The sequence below is a fragment of the Cucumis melo genome, chromosome 3 (genome assembly GCF_025177605.1).
Source record: "Cucumis melo cultivar AY chromosome 3, USDA_Cmelo_AY_1.0, whole genome shotgun sequence".
NCBI classification, from domain to species: Eukaryota; Viridiplantae; Streptophyta; class Magnoliopsida; order Cucurbitales; family Cucurbitaceae; genus Cucumis; species Cucumis melo.
In genome coordinates, this window is record NC_066859.1 from 2,092,741 (window position 1) to 2,106,085 (window position 13,345).

General features: G+C 30.0%; 2 long non-coding RNA genes across 2 annotated transcripts; both read right to left on the minus strand.

The window, feature by feature from the left end:
• Nucleotides 1-2,234: 2,234 nt before the first annotated feature.
• Nucleotides 2,235-2,836, minus strand: LOC103504270 (uncharacterized). The gene is made up of 3 exons (XR_007819670.1): nt 2,757-2,836; nt 2,382-2,449; nt 2,235-2,297 (listed from the first exon to the last, which is right to left on the minus strand). It is a non-coding gene; the product is annotated as an uncharacterized LOC103504270 (long non-coding RNA).
• Nucleotides 2,837-2,937: 101 nt separating this feature from the next.
• On the minus strand, nt 2,938-5,065 carry LOC127148577 (uncharacterized). The gene is made up of 5 exons (XR_007819671.1): nt 5,005-5,065; nt 4,185-4,233; nt 3,908-3,962; nt 3,740-3,827; nt 2,938-3,073 (listed from the first exon to the last, which is right to left on the minus strand). It is a non-coding gene; the product is annotated as an uncharacterized LOC127148577 (long non-coding RNA).
• Between the last annotated feature and the right edge of the window lie 8,280 nt (nt 5,066-13,345).

A 13,345-nucleotide genomic window follows, 5' to 3' on the forward strand; every position in this document is an offset into this window, starting at 1 on the left:
CAACCGATTATAAATTAATTCAAAGTTGAATGGTTCGGTCGAAAAATAGTAAAAAAGAAAAAATTAATTGCAAAAATTATCCATGAAGTATGATAGTAGTTGCAATTGAACCCTTACATTTTCAGTTGTAAGAATTGGATCCTCGAGCACACAATAATTATAGAAATCGGACTTACAAACACTAGAAGAATTTTGGCCTTTAATGTCGGTTTAAAACCGACATTAAAGGCCTTTAATGTCACTTGGCAACCGACATCTTTGTGAGCGTTATTAAAGGCCTTTAATGTCGGTTGGGCTTTAATGTCGGTTTAAAAACGACATTAAAGGCCTCTTTAATGTCGGTTTAAAAACGACATTAAAGGCCTTTAATGTCAGTTTTCAACCGACATCTTTGATGGTGTTATTGAAGCCCTTTAATGTCGGTTGGGCTTTAATGTCGGTTTAAAAACGACATTAAAGCCCTCTTTAATGTCGGTTTGTCAGTTTTCAACCGACATCTTTGATAGTGTTATTGAAGCCCTTTAATGTCAGTTGAACTCTGATATGTCGGTTTAAAACCGACATTAAAGCCTAGTTTTTTTATTCATTTTTACAAATTTATTTTTATTTAATTGTTACATTATTGTCCTATAGACCGACATTGGGTCAATGTAGATAAATATGTTTTTCACACGCCAACAAATCAATGAAATTCATATTATGTTAGAAACTATAACATTTGTCTTTTACATTTGAATACACAAAATAAAATATTAATATTATGTTTATATATACATTCTACAATAGTACATGAAAAAAGATTCTAATACAAGAATTAAATAATTAAAAATCCTAAATGCCTTCTCAGTCTTCAATTTTCAACGGTCGCTTGACCATTTCTACACAATCGCTTAGCTTTCAACCCGATATCACTTCAATTATCTACAAACAATATCCAAATAAACCATTTATATGAATAACAAAGCTGTTTGAAGTACTAAAATTGCAGAAAAGGATGAAAAGTTCTTAATATTGCCCACCAAATGAATAATCAACATTTTTTTACATAACATTATTATGAAAACCAATATCAATCTATAAAGAAATAAGCAACATCAACACAATAAGCTGAAAAGTAAAGCTCAGTTATAGTAACTTCATTATCTGCTGATACTTGGAGATGAATAAAAATGAAAACAAAAACCTTATGATTCAAGAGAAAGAAAAGCTACTTTACGTGAAAGGATTAAAAAAATTAAAATAGAAGAAAAAGACTAAGAAAAAGAAAGTCACCAGTCCCTGCCTTTCAAAGTATTTTGCCCCCTCATATGCCAAACCAATTGTCTGACCTAATGTGGCAGGCATTTGCTTCCATATGTGGAAACACAGTATGATTACGATATGAAAAGTAAAACCATCATACCCTATCAGCATTGCTACTCCCTTAGGAGGTTACGATAAGTAAACACATTTGCCCTCACATTTTACATTTCACCAATTAGCAAAGGCAGGAATTTTTTGCGAGCTTTAGAACCTTAGGATCATTCTATATCTCTGTTGTTTAACACTAAAAACTGATTTTGTCATTTTAACGTTTCATGAGAAAAATGAAGAAAAGATATGGTAACAACAACTGTTTTCTATCTAATCATATTGAGACCTTGCTTCTCCTATTCTGTCTTCAAAAAACAACTACTCTTTTACTCAACCTCAATGTCATCACCAATCTACACATGATAATATTCCCTTTTCCACATTTCTTTCCTAGTCCATGCATGGGTAATATACTTCCTTCCAGAATGAGATTTCTTTCTTTACCCCATTTGAAATAATTTTGCATGCCTCCACCATTCCACTTTTACTCATGACCTTCTCCATTCACAACACAGTCTCACAACTTTAATTGTTGATAAAGGAAATTATTCACAAGTTTATATTACCCTTTCCTAACCAGCTTGCAAGTATGAGTTAAATGAATAAAGAGGAGAGCATCTTTCCACCTTTATCAACCATACTTCACTTCTAACAATAGGAATCCAAAAAGCTTTGCGTTTGATTGAAAGGACAACACCCCATAATTCTAAGCGGTTCTTTCTTCCACAATTCTTTGAAAGAAAGATAAGCTTTTAGCCAACATGGGTAGGTGATGGGTCCATCTTCTAGTCACAATAACAAGGTAATTGCTAAATGAATAATGGAATGAAAAGCAAGTAGAATAGCTGATTATTATAGGAACCACATACCAGAACTAAAATACGAACAGCATCACAAGAATTTCCAGCTTCTCCATCTTCAACTTTATCCCGACTCTCAATTATCTATTTCATTATTAAGTAAGATAGAGGGGGGAAATAAAAACAATAGCTGAATGACTTGCAGAATTGGAAGGATGTTGAGTTTACCATGCGGAAAATAGTGTGGGATCTACTACTGTACAAATTCATATTTGTCTCTCCAATATGACGATGAGCTGAATGTATAAACAAGTTGTTAAAATTACTTTCAATCACTAATATATTTAAGAAGAGGCAGACAAAGTCCTAACAAACCAGAGGTATTGGCTTCTAAGAGATCAAAATAGAAATGAAAATGAAATCATTTCAAGAGGTAAAAAATTCAAAACGCTCCCTATTCAACTCTTCAGTCTCAAAATCAGAAGTTTAGAATTATTAACCCAAAGGCTGAGAAATATAAAATAAATTTGGAAACAAAATAGAATTCCATTAAGCTCTTTAAGGAGGAAGCAAAGGACTGTATTCTTTGGAAATTTAAATTACATTCTCCAAATTCCATAAGATCGAGAACTTGCTCAGAAGAAGCAACAATCTCTTCTCGCAAACCAGCAACATAGATTCCCTGCTGCAAATATGGAGAAAAAAAACTATCAACAAAAGTAGATAGAATTTTGGACATGGAACAATAAGTTGCACCAAGTTGAAAATTAAGCACCACCTCTAAACTTTCATGAATCTGCAGTTAAAAACATTGGACAAAATAATGTATGGCTGGACAACAGATTTTTTGACATGAATCCCAAGGACACCATTGGACAGTTCTTTCTCTTCAGAGTAGAACTTCCTGTATACTTGAACACCTGAAACAAGTTTTATCCTCATAGACCAATACAATATTCAGATGGTAGCTAGATTATTTCACATGCACAAGAGAGATAACACAAGGAGAAATATTTTAAATGACAAAACTTCTAAAAATATCTAAAAGTATAGTAAAAATCATAATTTACCTATGATACATAACAATAGACCAAAATAGACTACTGTTTATGTCCATCATGATTCAGATAGACACAAAAAGTAGTCTGTTCCATCATAGATAGATTTTAATATTTTGCTATATTAATCTGAACAACCCATAAAGTTTCCATTTATTTGAACACAATCCAACCAGAAGGTTGTCATGCTGCCACATTTTACTAGGAATAGTGTCATGATATTCAATATATTTATCATGGCTTCAGAATGTTTGTTATCGAGTTTCTTTATATTTAACTTATTGATTATCTTTATCTTGCTTTATGGCTCTTAAGACCTCAAATAATGTTTCAAAGTCATAAAGTACACTAAGCAAATAATCTTTTAGAACTACTACTTTATAAAGTAAAAATAAATAGGCAAGAAGGACATGTCAAAATTCTATAGAACAAAAGAACAAGTAGAAAGTTCATATTAAAGAATTATCATGAACAAGATAATTAAATATTAAGGAAACGAAAATTATAGACATAGGTATTTTATCTTACCATCTGTTAATGTTTTTACTCCAGGAAGAACGTTATCAAGACTCTCCGCTTTCAACATCGCATAAAATGAAGGGTATTGACGTACATCCTACAGCAATCCAGAAGTTTGTATGGAAATAATGAATAGTGTAGAAATGTCAATGTTTTGAATTTTTGTGGAATTAATACCTGAACCTCAAACAACAAACATTTATTGAAAAGTATCAACGCTCCAGACTGAATTCTGTACCAAAGAAGATGGTTAAAAATTATTGGGAAATAAAATTGCTTGCAACTCTGACATTTGTGTTGGTTTGTCTAGTTCAAGACTATCTCCCCAAACTATAAATTAACGAGCCAATAACAACAAAGAATCTATGTAATGTTTCACAGCTATAGCAACTCAAATGTCTCCAACACTGTAACTAAGAAAGCAATTTTATAATGGGAAAGTTCTTTACAATACCGATTGTAATTACCAGCAGCACATCTTCCTTCCACTCTCTTTAGGCCATCTAGAACCAATTATATATTGCACAAGAGAAATCAGTGTCAAAAATCACAACACTAAACCAACAGATAAACAAGTAAAGATTCCCAAGAAAACTACTACTAAAGTGAACCCAAAAGCTTAAGCTGATATCTTTTATTATATTACTAACACTCTCACCTTCATGGGAGTGAACTCAAATTTTAATTTGATTACAAAACCTGACATGTAAACTATTAATATTCATAAGGAATTTGAATTCAAGACTCCTAAAAAAGGATACTATCTTGTCTATACATTGTGTCTAAATTGCCAATAGACATGCCATTTGTTACTGATTCAAGTCACTAGATGCTCAGTTAGGTATTCAGATGTTAAGCCTCTCTTAAACAATGGAAGCTATTGTGGTTATTTGTAGTTGAAGGACACTAGTTGACTTTACACGGTAAAAAATTCAACTGTCAAGAGTAAGAATAGCCTTTACTTAAAAGAAAGATGAGTAAGAGGTAGAGGTATCCTAGTGCAGAGTTCAGTATAAAAGCAAAGCCCATTTGGTAGTGACATGATTTTATTCTTGTAGCAAATACTTTGATAACAGAGTTGGTGTCACGGGGTATTCCCATTTTTTGTGCGCCATTGCTTGGTTATTGAGTTTTTTGTATGATGTGTGCTGTGTACTTGGAGCTCTTGAGTGAGAGAGAGGCTTGATTTTTGCACGATCTTGTTTACATATTTAGTACTTTTAATACCATCTAGCACAAGCTTAAGAATGTTAAAAAAAATCTAATAGAATTACCTTTTAGCTGAGTAAAGAAAGGCTCCTGAACATGAAGCTCAAAGTTTACCGTCTTTAGAACCTGCAATGTACAAGCAAAACCTAGATTAGACATAGGAGATGGGTGTTGGAAATCGTCACGATTATAAACTCGATCAATCAATGATATGAGTAAAAGCACTTGCATTTACTAATTCAGCTCGTCCTTCAGCAATCTCATTACATTCTTCTTTGTCCTCCAAGTCATCTAGTGACCCACACGATGCTTCAGAAACTGACTTCAAAAGAGCAGATACTAGGTCCTTATACAATCTGGAAACATCTGATAGAGAATTTGACATATCGAGTGTGAAGATAAGTATTTCTCAACCCCTTGTTTTTCATATTATATAAATCAAAAACAGGAAAGTTTGTTTAACCTTATGCTTGCTGAAGTAAAGAGAACAAGTACGATTGGATAATATAAAGCCAAAATAAAATAAAACAAAAATCAAAAGAATAATAGTATTTCGACAGTCATATAATTGAAAAACACATAACATATCATCTCGTTTGCTTTGTTCAGAAACGAACAAGCATTAAAATTGCCCATGAAATAGCACAGAGGAATCCAAATACAGTGATCTCAAAGAAATAGGAGGAACACATTACAGAGAATAGCTTAGCACTTCAATAAATCATAAACTACAATCACTTATCTATTTAGTTCTTTTTTATTAAAAATCAAACAAACAACACCATAAAGTTCCAGAATCTAATTAGAACTAGAACATTTCTCCTTTACCACTGAATCCGCTACCAAAGTCAACGACTCCAGACAAGTAAATTTCAAAATAAACAGAGAAAAACGCGAGTTTTAGAACAACAGGGTTTCTTGATTTTCTTTGCAATTTGTGTGATTGAATTGGAGGCTAAAACAAGAATGACCATACTAACTTTGAAATTGAAAAGTCGATAGTGAGCAAATTTCATGGAAATGAGCAAATGGGAGAGCCGTGTCCGGCAATGAAATGGTTTGATGGGGAAATTATGAAATATCAAAGCCTTTGAACAAATGAAATAATCCAACGTTAGAGCAAAAATATCTTTGATGCTATTTTATAGTTTTGCACCCAAATTAAAGCCTCTGCTTTCTCCTATGTCCTCATGAGTAGACATTTTCTCCCCCAGTTAATTCCAATTTTCAAAATTAATTGAAAAATTATGAATTCCAACTACCCAAATTAAATCAATTGCCCTAAAATCTCAAAGAACCCAAAAAAAATTGAATAAAAATGGACAAGAAAAATAAGGATATCATCAATGAAAAGAATAGAAATATCGACATACCCAAATCTGCCTTTCGTTTCAACTCGCCAAAATCAAACTCAATTTACAGTACTTATCCAAAAATCACCCGAAACAACTTTTACCCTTGCTGGACAGCTCGTAGAAAACCTCCAAATTCCAAATCTAACAACATAGAGAGGCAGAGATGGAAAATGGCTCACCGTAACATGGGACGGAGGTGCAAGCTGTGGTTGGGCGACAGATATGGAGAATGCTGGGAGAGGAGAGACTTTTTTCTTGATGCAAAGTGAAAGAATGAAGATATTTTAAATGATACAAGAAATACGACGACGAACGAGCACGAGCTACGTATGAGAGATGACTATGATGGTGGGGACGGCGACTGATCAGAGAAGAGATGGGAGAAAGTGATGAGATTGAGAAAGGAAGAAAGGGAAGAAATGTTGAGAGAACACTTCTTTCGTGCGTGGGGTTTGGTAGAGAAGAAAGGAGAAAAGAGTAAAGTAAGAGAGAGAAAAATTCAACTTTTTACAAAATTAAAAAATAAAAAATAAAATAAAAAAGACCTTTAATGTCGGTTCTAAAAAACATGATGTTTAATGTCGGTTTTAAACCGACATTAAAGATAGAGCTTTAATGTCGGTTTAAAACCGACATTAAACATCCGCCTTTTGAAAACCGACATTAAAGCTTATTTTTCATTTTTTCCACCCGACATTAAAGACCAGATTTCTTCTAGTGAAACAATAAAAACTGAACTTTTAAACTTACAGGGTTATTATAGTTTTTACAATTATATACTAGTTTTATGGCCCAATTTGAATATATCTATAAATTTGAGGACTCAATTTTTAAATTTGAAAGTTTAAGGGTATAATTACGGCCACCACTACATGTTAGGGATAGTTTTTACAATTTGATCAAAAATTTATCCTCTTAAGTAATAATTTATATTATGTAAATTCTCAATTACCTCGAGAGAAGGTTTTCTCATGTTAGAAAAAGAAAAAAAAAAAAAAAGAGGAAACCATGGAAAACAAAATTCTCGATAGAAAAAATAGCAAATCTCAAAATTATTTTGATTTATGACCAAACTCCTGCCAAATGAATTTTTTTGGCTCGAATTTACTCCTCCACGAAGGACAATTGTTCACGTACAAATACAGTGTATTTGTTTAGGTCAAAAAATCAAACAAAATATCATATATCACGAATACAGTGTATTTGTAAACACATTCACTTATGATAAATTTTAATTAAATAAAAAAATATTTCGTTCTTGCAGAAAATTGACTAACAATCCCTAAAGATATGACTTTAGTTTCAACATCTCTTAATTATTAGAATACAAAATCAAGTAATTAACAAATTTGTATATTTCATATTTTTTATAAAAAATATATTAAATAATATATTTTACAAATTTTTAATAACAATTTTAATCTATATTATCTTCTAAAATCGTAAATTTGAATTCAAATTCTCTAAAATAATTTCAAAGATAAATTCAACTATTTTCTATTTTTTATTTTTCAAATTATTAAAATATACATAAACAATACATAATACATATTTGATATTCTAACATTATTTTTAACATTATTTTCCACCCTATTTTAACTCTTAGTTTTAATTCAAATTTGTAACACTATTTTTAAATCCAAATTTTACACCTTAATTTTATATTGTTACTTTGAATTCCTAAAATTATGCCAAAGATAATGGATAGTCACTTAATTTTAACATTTTTTATTTTTTAAATTATTTATGAAAAACATACATAAATACATTAATTTTAGATTCTTCATTTAAGTTCCTAAAATTATGCCAAAGATAATGGATAATCCCCTAAGCATTTTTTATTTCTTAAATTATTTATGAAAAAAAAAACATACATATATATTGATAGCATCCGAAGGACCCTCCAACGAACATATATATTGTTATTTAACTCCAAAGATAAATTTAACTATTTAGTATTTTTTATTCTTCAGATTATTCATCAAAAAATAGACATGAATAATACATTATAAATATTTTATATTTTAACATTATTTTCCACCCTAAACCATTAATTTTAAATCAAAATTTTAACACTATTTTAAAATCCAAATTCTACACATTAATTATAGATTGTTAGTTTGAATCCCTAAAATTATGCTAAAGATAATGTTTGATATATATCACAACCTAATTTTACACATTAGTCACGGTTTTCTCTAGTTTTAATTCAAAAATTTTAAATTATATTTAAATTAAAATTTTACAACTTAATTTTAGATTGTTTGTTTGAATCCCTAAAATAATGCCAAAGATAGTATTTGCTATATATCCCACCCTAAAATTACACTTTGGTTTTAATTTAGTTTGAATCCCCAAGATTATGCCAAATATAATGTTTGAATCCCTAAAATTATTTTGTATAATTTATGAAACAATAATTTTATATACATTTGTCATATGCTATGATAAAGCTGAAAATCAAATCTTTGCAATTCAATAATATTTTAGCATATATCTTTTTACTTAATTATTTCCACACATTTTAAATAATGTTACCAATTTAAAAATATACATTTAAAAACATACTGGACAATAATTTAAGATACATCCGTCATATGCTATGATAAAGCTGAAAATCAAATCTTTGTAATTTCATAATATTTTAGCATATATTTCTTCACTTAATTATTTCCACACATTTTAAATAATTTTGCTAATTTAAAAACATACTTGACTACTCAGTAAACATGTTTCCTTTGTAGACTGTAACATACGATGTGTCAGATGAAGGAGATGCTATGATGCGAAGCCTAAAGATTGAAGATACGAATGGAGGATCGAAGATTGGAGATGTGTCGGACAAATTTGAAGATTGGAGATTGAAGTGGAATAGACAAATGAAGTTGCAAATAAGATTGAAGTGAAACGGATGAAGTTGAAGATTGAAGATGTGTCGGACGAAGGAGATGCAAAGGACAATGCAAAACAGACGATGTACCGGACGAAGGAGATGCAATATGAACGATGGGTTCTCTTCTGATGCGAATGAGATGTAAAACGGGCGATGTGGAGGAAGAGATGCAGATGAAGTTTGGGTTTTTCAATTTGAAGCGGATGAAGTTGGGGTTTTCAAAATAAGGGAAGAAAATGCTTGAAGATTCTTTGTTTCCAAATTCCAAATAATGGAAGATCTGAAACAGTGGCCTACACAAATTGAATGAGATTTGATAACTTGTAGAGTTTTGAGAACCCATTCTGTTTTGGGAAGAAAGTAGGGAAAGTAGATTATTCAATTGTGGGTGCAATATTTTATTTAATTATAGGGTATTTGGGAATTTGTAAACAAATGTATTTAGGAATCACATTTGTCACTTAGGTAGGGGTATTTAAGGCATTGTCCCCCCAATTTTTATTTAAAATTCTTATGTTTTGCTATTTTGTCAATTTAAAAATAAATTTGTCATTTATACAAAGTAAACCTTTAATTTTGTCATTCTTCTTGTCAGTAAAAAAAAAAAAAAACGTGTGAAGTGAAAGTTTCAAACCTAAGACCCTTTTGGTCGATAGCTCATTGGGCTGACAAAAAGAATAGTAAAATAGAAGGTTTACTTTGAATAAATAACAAATTTTTATTTAAATTGATAAAATAGAAAATTTGAAAAATATGGAAAAAAATAATGTTGGAACAATGTCTTAAATGCCTCTACCTAAGTGAAAAGCTTGAATACTAAATACAATTATTCAAGAAACCACAAATACCCTATAACAAAATCAAACTCCCAACACACAATTAACACCTATCAAAATCCTAATTTTTCCTCAAAACCCGAAAATTAACACCTATCACCATCAAAGCTCCATATAATTTCTGCACCATTTTCATATCTTCTTCACATCGTTCGCGTTCATGCATTTAAATGTTATTAATCTCTTCACATCTTTCAAACCTTTCAAACACTTAAGACATTTAGACGTTGAGGGAAGGAGGGTGATCGAATAATATTCTTGAAACCTTGAAACTCTTCAAAATCGAAAAGGTTTCAGCTTCCCTATCTTCAGCTTCCATGAATTCCACCAAATTGAACAATATTCTTGAAACCCTTCATTCCCTTCAAACCTTCAAAGTCTTCCATCAATTGTAGAAACGATCGGAGCTTCCAGCTTCGTCCCCTTCAAACCCTTCAACGTCTTCATTTATTTGGCGCAAATCAAGGGATTTTCTTCTTGCCAGCTATCTTCTTCATCAAAACGATCCCAAATTTAAGTGAGCTTCTTCATCAACTGAAATGTTTGTTTTCACAGTTCTTCTTTCCTTCATTTGAGCTTTGATTCTTAGGAAATCTATTCTCAACACCATTATACTGGAAACCTTTCACTGTTATCAAAAGCACGTTAAGGTGATCTCTAAAATTTTGAAAAGATCGGAAAGAAACATATAAAGTGTATAATATTTTTTTTCGTTTTTAATTATAGGGTATATATAGATATAGTTGTGAATATAAATTATTAATTTGGTTATTTAATTATTCTTTTAAATTACAAAAAAAATATATCAAAAGATATCCCCGAAAGGAAAAACACAAATACACTGTAATTCACCACAATCATATTCAACATATTCTAGAATACGTGGGGGTCATAGACAACAAATATTCACAAATACTTTGAAGTACAAAGCAATGCAAAATTATCAGTCAGTGAAACAAAAGAATGGAACAAAATCTACAAGTTAACTACACTTCAAAGTATCCCACTCCATAACGCATAACACTCCAAACATAATACACAAATACACTGTAATTCACATCAATCAGATTCGACATATTCCAGATTGGATGGAATCATCGACAATAGATTCACAAATACAATGTAATTACCCCCAAATACAATGTATTCAATATCAAACAGCAACCACATATCTTGTATTCTACATATACAGAATTCATACATACTAAGTAATATATCACACATACCTCAGTCGTTTTTTCTTTTGTCATTGTGATGCTTTCCCTTTTTGTCTTTTATCCTCTTTGCCTTTTTTTTCCTTGTTAACACTATTGACCTATATTATAAAAAGGAAATTGATAGCAAAACTCGATATAACTTTTACATTTATCAGTTGTTTCTTTTGTCCCTGAATTACATTCTTCATTCACGTCTGTTTCACATTGTCCTTCTTCATCTTCGTCTTGTTCTTCTTGTTTATATTGTTCACTTTCAGTATTATCCTATTCAACAAGATTTGTTGGGTAAAGGTTATTTACTAAATATAATACATTTTATGAATTGAACTATACAACAACGTAGACAACATACAGTTTTGAAACCTACACAGACCCCAACATAAAAAATTTCATTGTATTCCTTAGAAAATAAATTTTAATAACACAATTTACCAAACTCTTTATCCTCTGTTTCTTCTTCACAGCAGTATCTTCCTTTGAAGGTTCATTCCTCCCCCTCTTTTTTTAAGTGTTTGGACTTCCATGCTTGCTTCCCGACCCCTCGACCATTGGATCTTCTGGTCTCTGTTGTAACTATTCATACAAAAAATATCAACATTTACAACTTTTGTGTGACTGAAATTTTTTTTACAATAATACCTCCTCGAAAGAACTTGGCAGATCATCTTTGCATTGAACCAGTGATTCGCAAATAACATGAATATTGGTTTTTTAAACAAGTTTAAAAATGCACATCTTCACACTGGTTTTATGGAAAATTTCAAAATAATTAACGATTTAAATATATTATTTTTTTAAAAAAAAAATCTATATATAACTGTCAGAAAAATATAATTTTTAAAATAAAAATCAACAAAAACTATGGATAAAGGTAATTTGCAATATTTTAGGGGGAGGATCTAAATTTTAAATTTAAATTGATATTAAAAATATATATTATGTATTATTTATGTTAGTTGAACTAAGTTCATATGGTCAGCCACAAAAGATCCGTTTGGTTTTATAAGAGTAGTTAGAGTAATAAGGGAGAAATTGATAGAATGAAAGACAAACAAAATAAATGATGTATGTGCAATCTTTAGATTAATAACAAATTTAATTTGGTTTGACATATAAAATTGACACAATCCAACTTTAATATATTAAGATTCAACCTAAATATGTGGACGATTGTTTAATTTTATTGGAAGTATGATAAGACAATATGTTGAAGAAAATTAAATAAAGAAGACAAGTAATGATGAGGTAAAGAACTCCATAAAATATTTTAAACTACGATAAACGTTAGAAATCATCTATCTTTAAAATAATAATTTATTTCTCGTCAAATTAAAATGAATTTTATCATAAATTAGTTTTACTTAGTTCAAAACACATAGTTATAAATATAGTTTATATCAAACAAAACGATGTTGATGATGGAACAAAGAAAACCTACTTTGTTTTCATAAAATGAGAAATTTTCTTATATTTTTATTCATCCTCTTCATTTATTGTTGATTACATCAACATGCTTTTAAAAATAATGTTTAATATATTAATATGAATGTAAGATCACTAATATTTACAAAAATAATTTACTGTGAAAATAAAAAGCTGGATAATCTTTTAGTAATGAAAAGTTTTGGTTAGATTCATTTTTCTTAATTATTTTAACAGAAAGAAAAAAAAGTTAAAATTACTTATAGCATAGGTGGAGGAATTTGTGGGAACAAATTACAATGTCTAAAGGAAGCAATAAATTGAATATATATATATATATATATATATATATATATATATATATATGTATGTATATTTTTTTTTTCTTTTCTGAAAAAGGCTTCCTATAAGGCTTTGATCTCTGCATTGGGATGTGCTAATGAGAATTTGAGACCAATATAACATTTGTTGGACCAAACATAAAATGGACAAACTTAGACTTTAGTGCCCTTAAATTAGTTTTAAATGTTGATTCCAATTTTTCTCCTATGCAAAAAAAAAAAATGTCCAATCAAACTTTAGAAGCTAAATAATAAAATAAAATCTACTTAAAATATTATGGGTGAATTTTAAAATTAAGCATAATAATTTTCCAAATCTTCAAATTTGTGACCTAACAATAG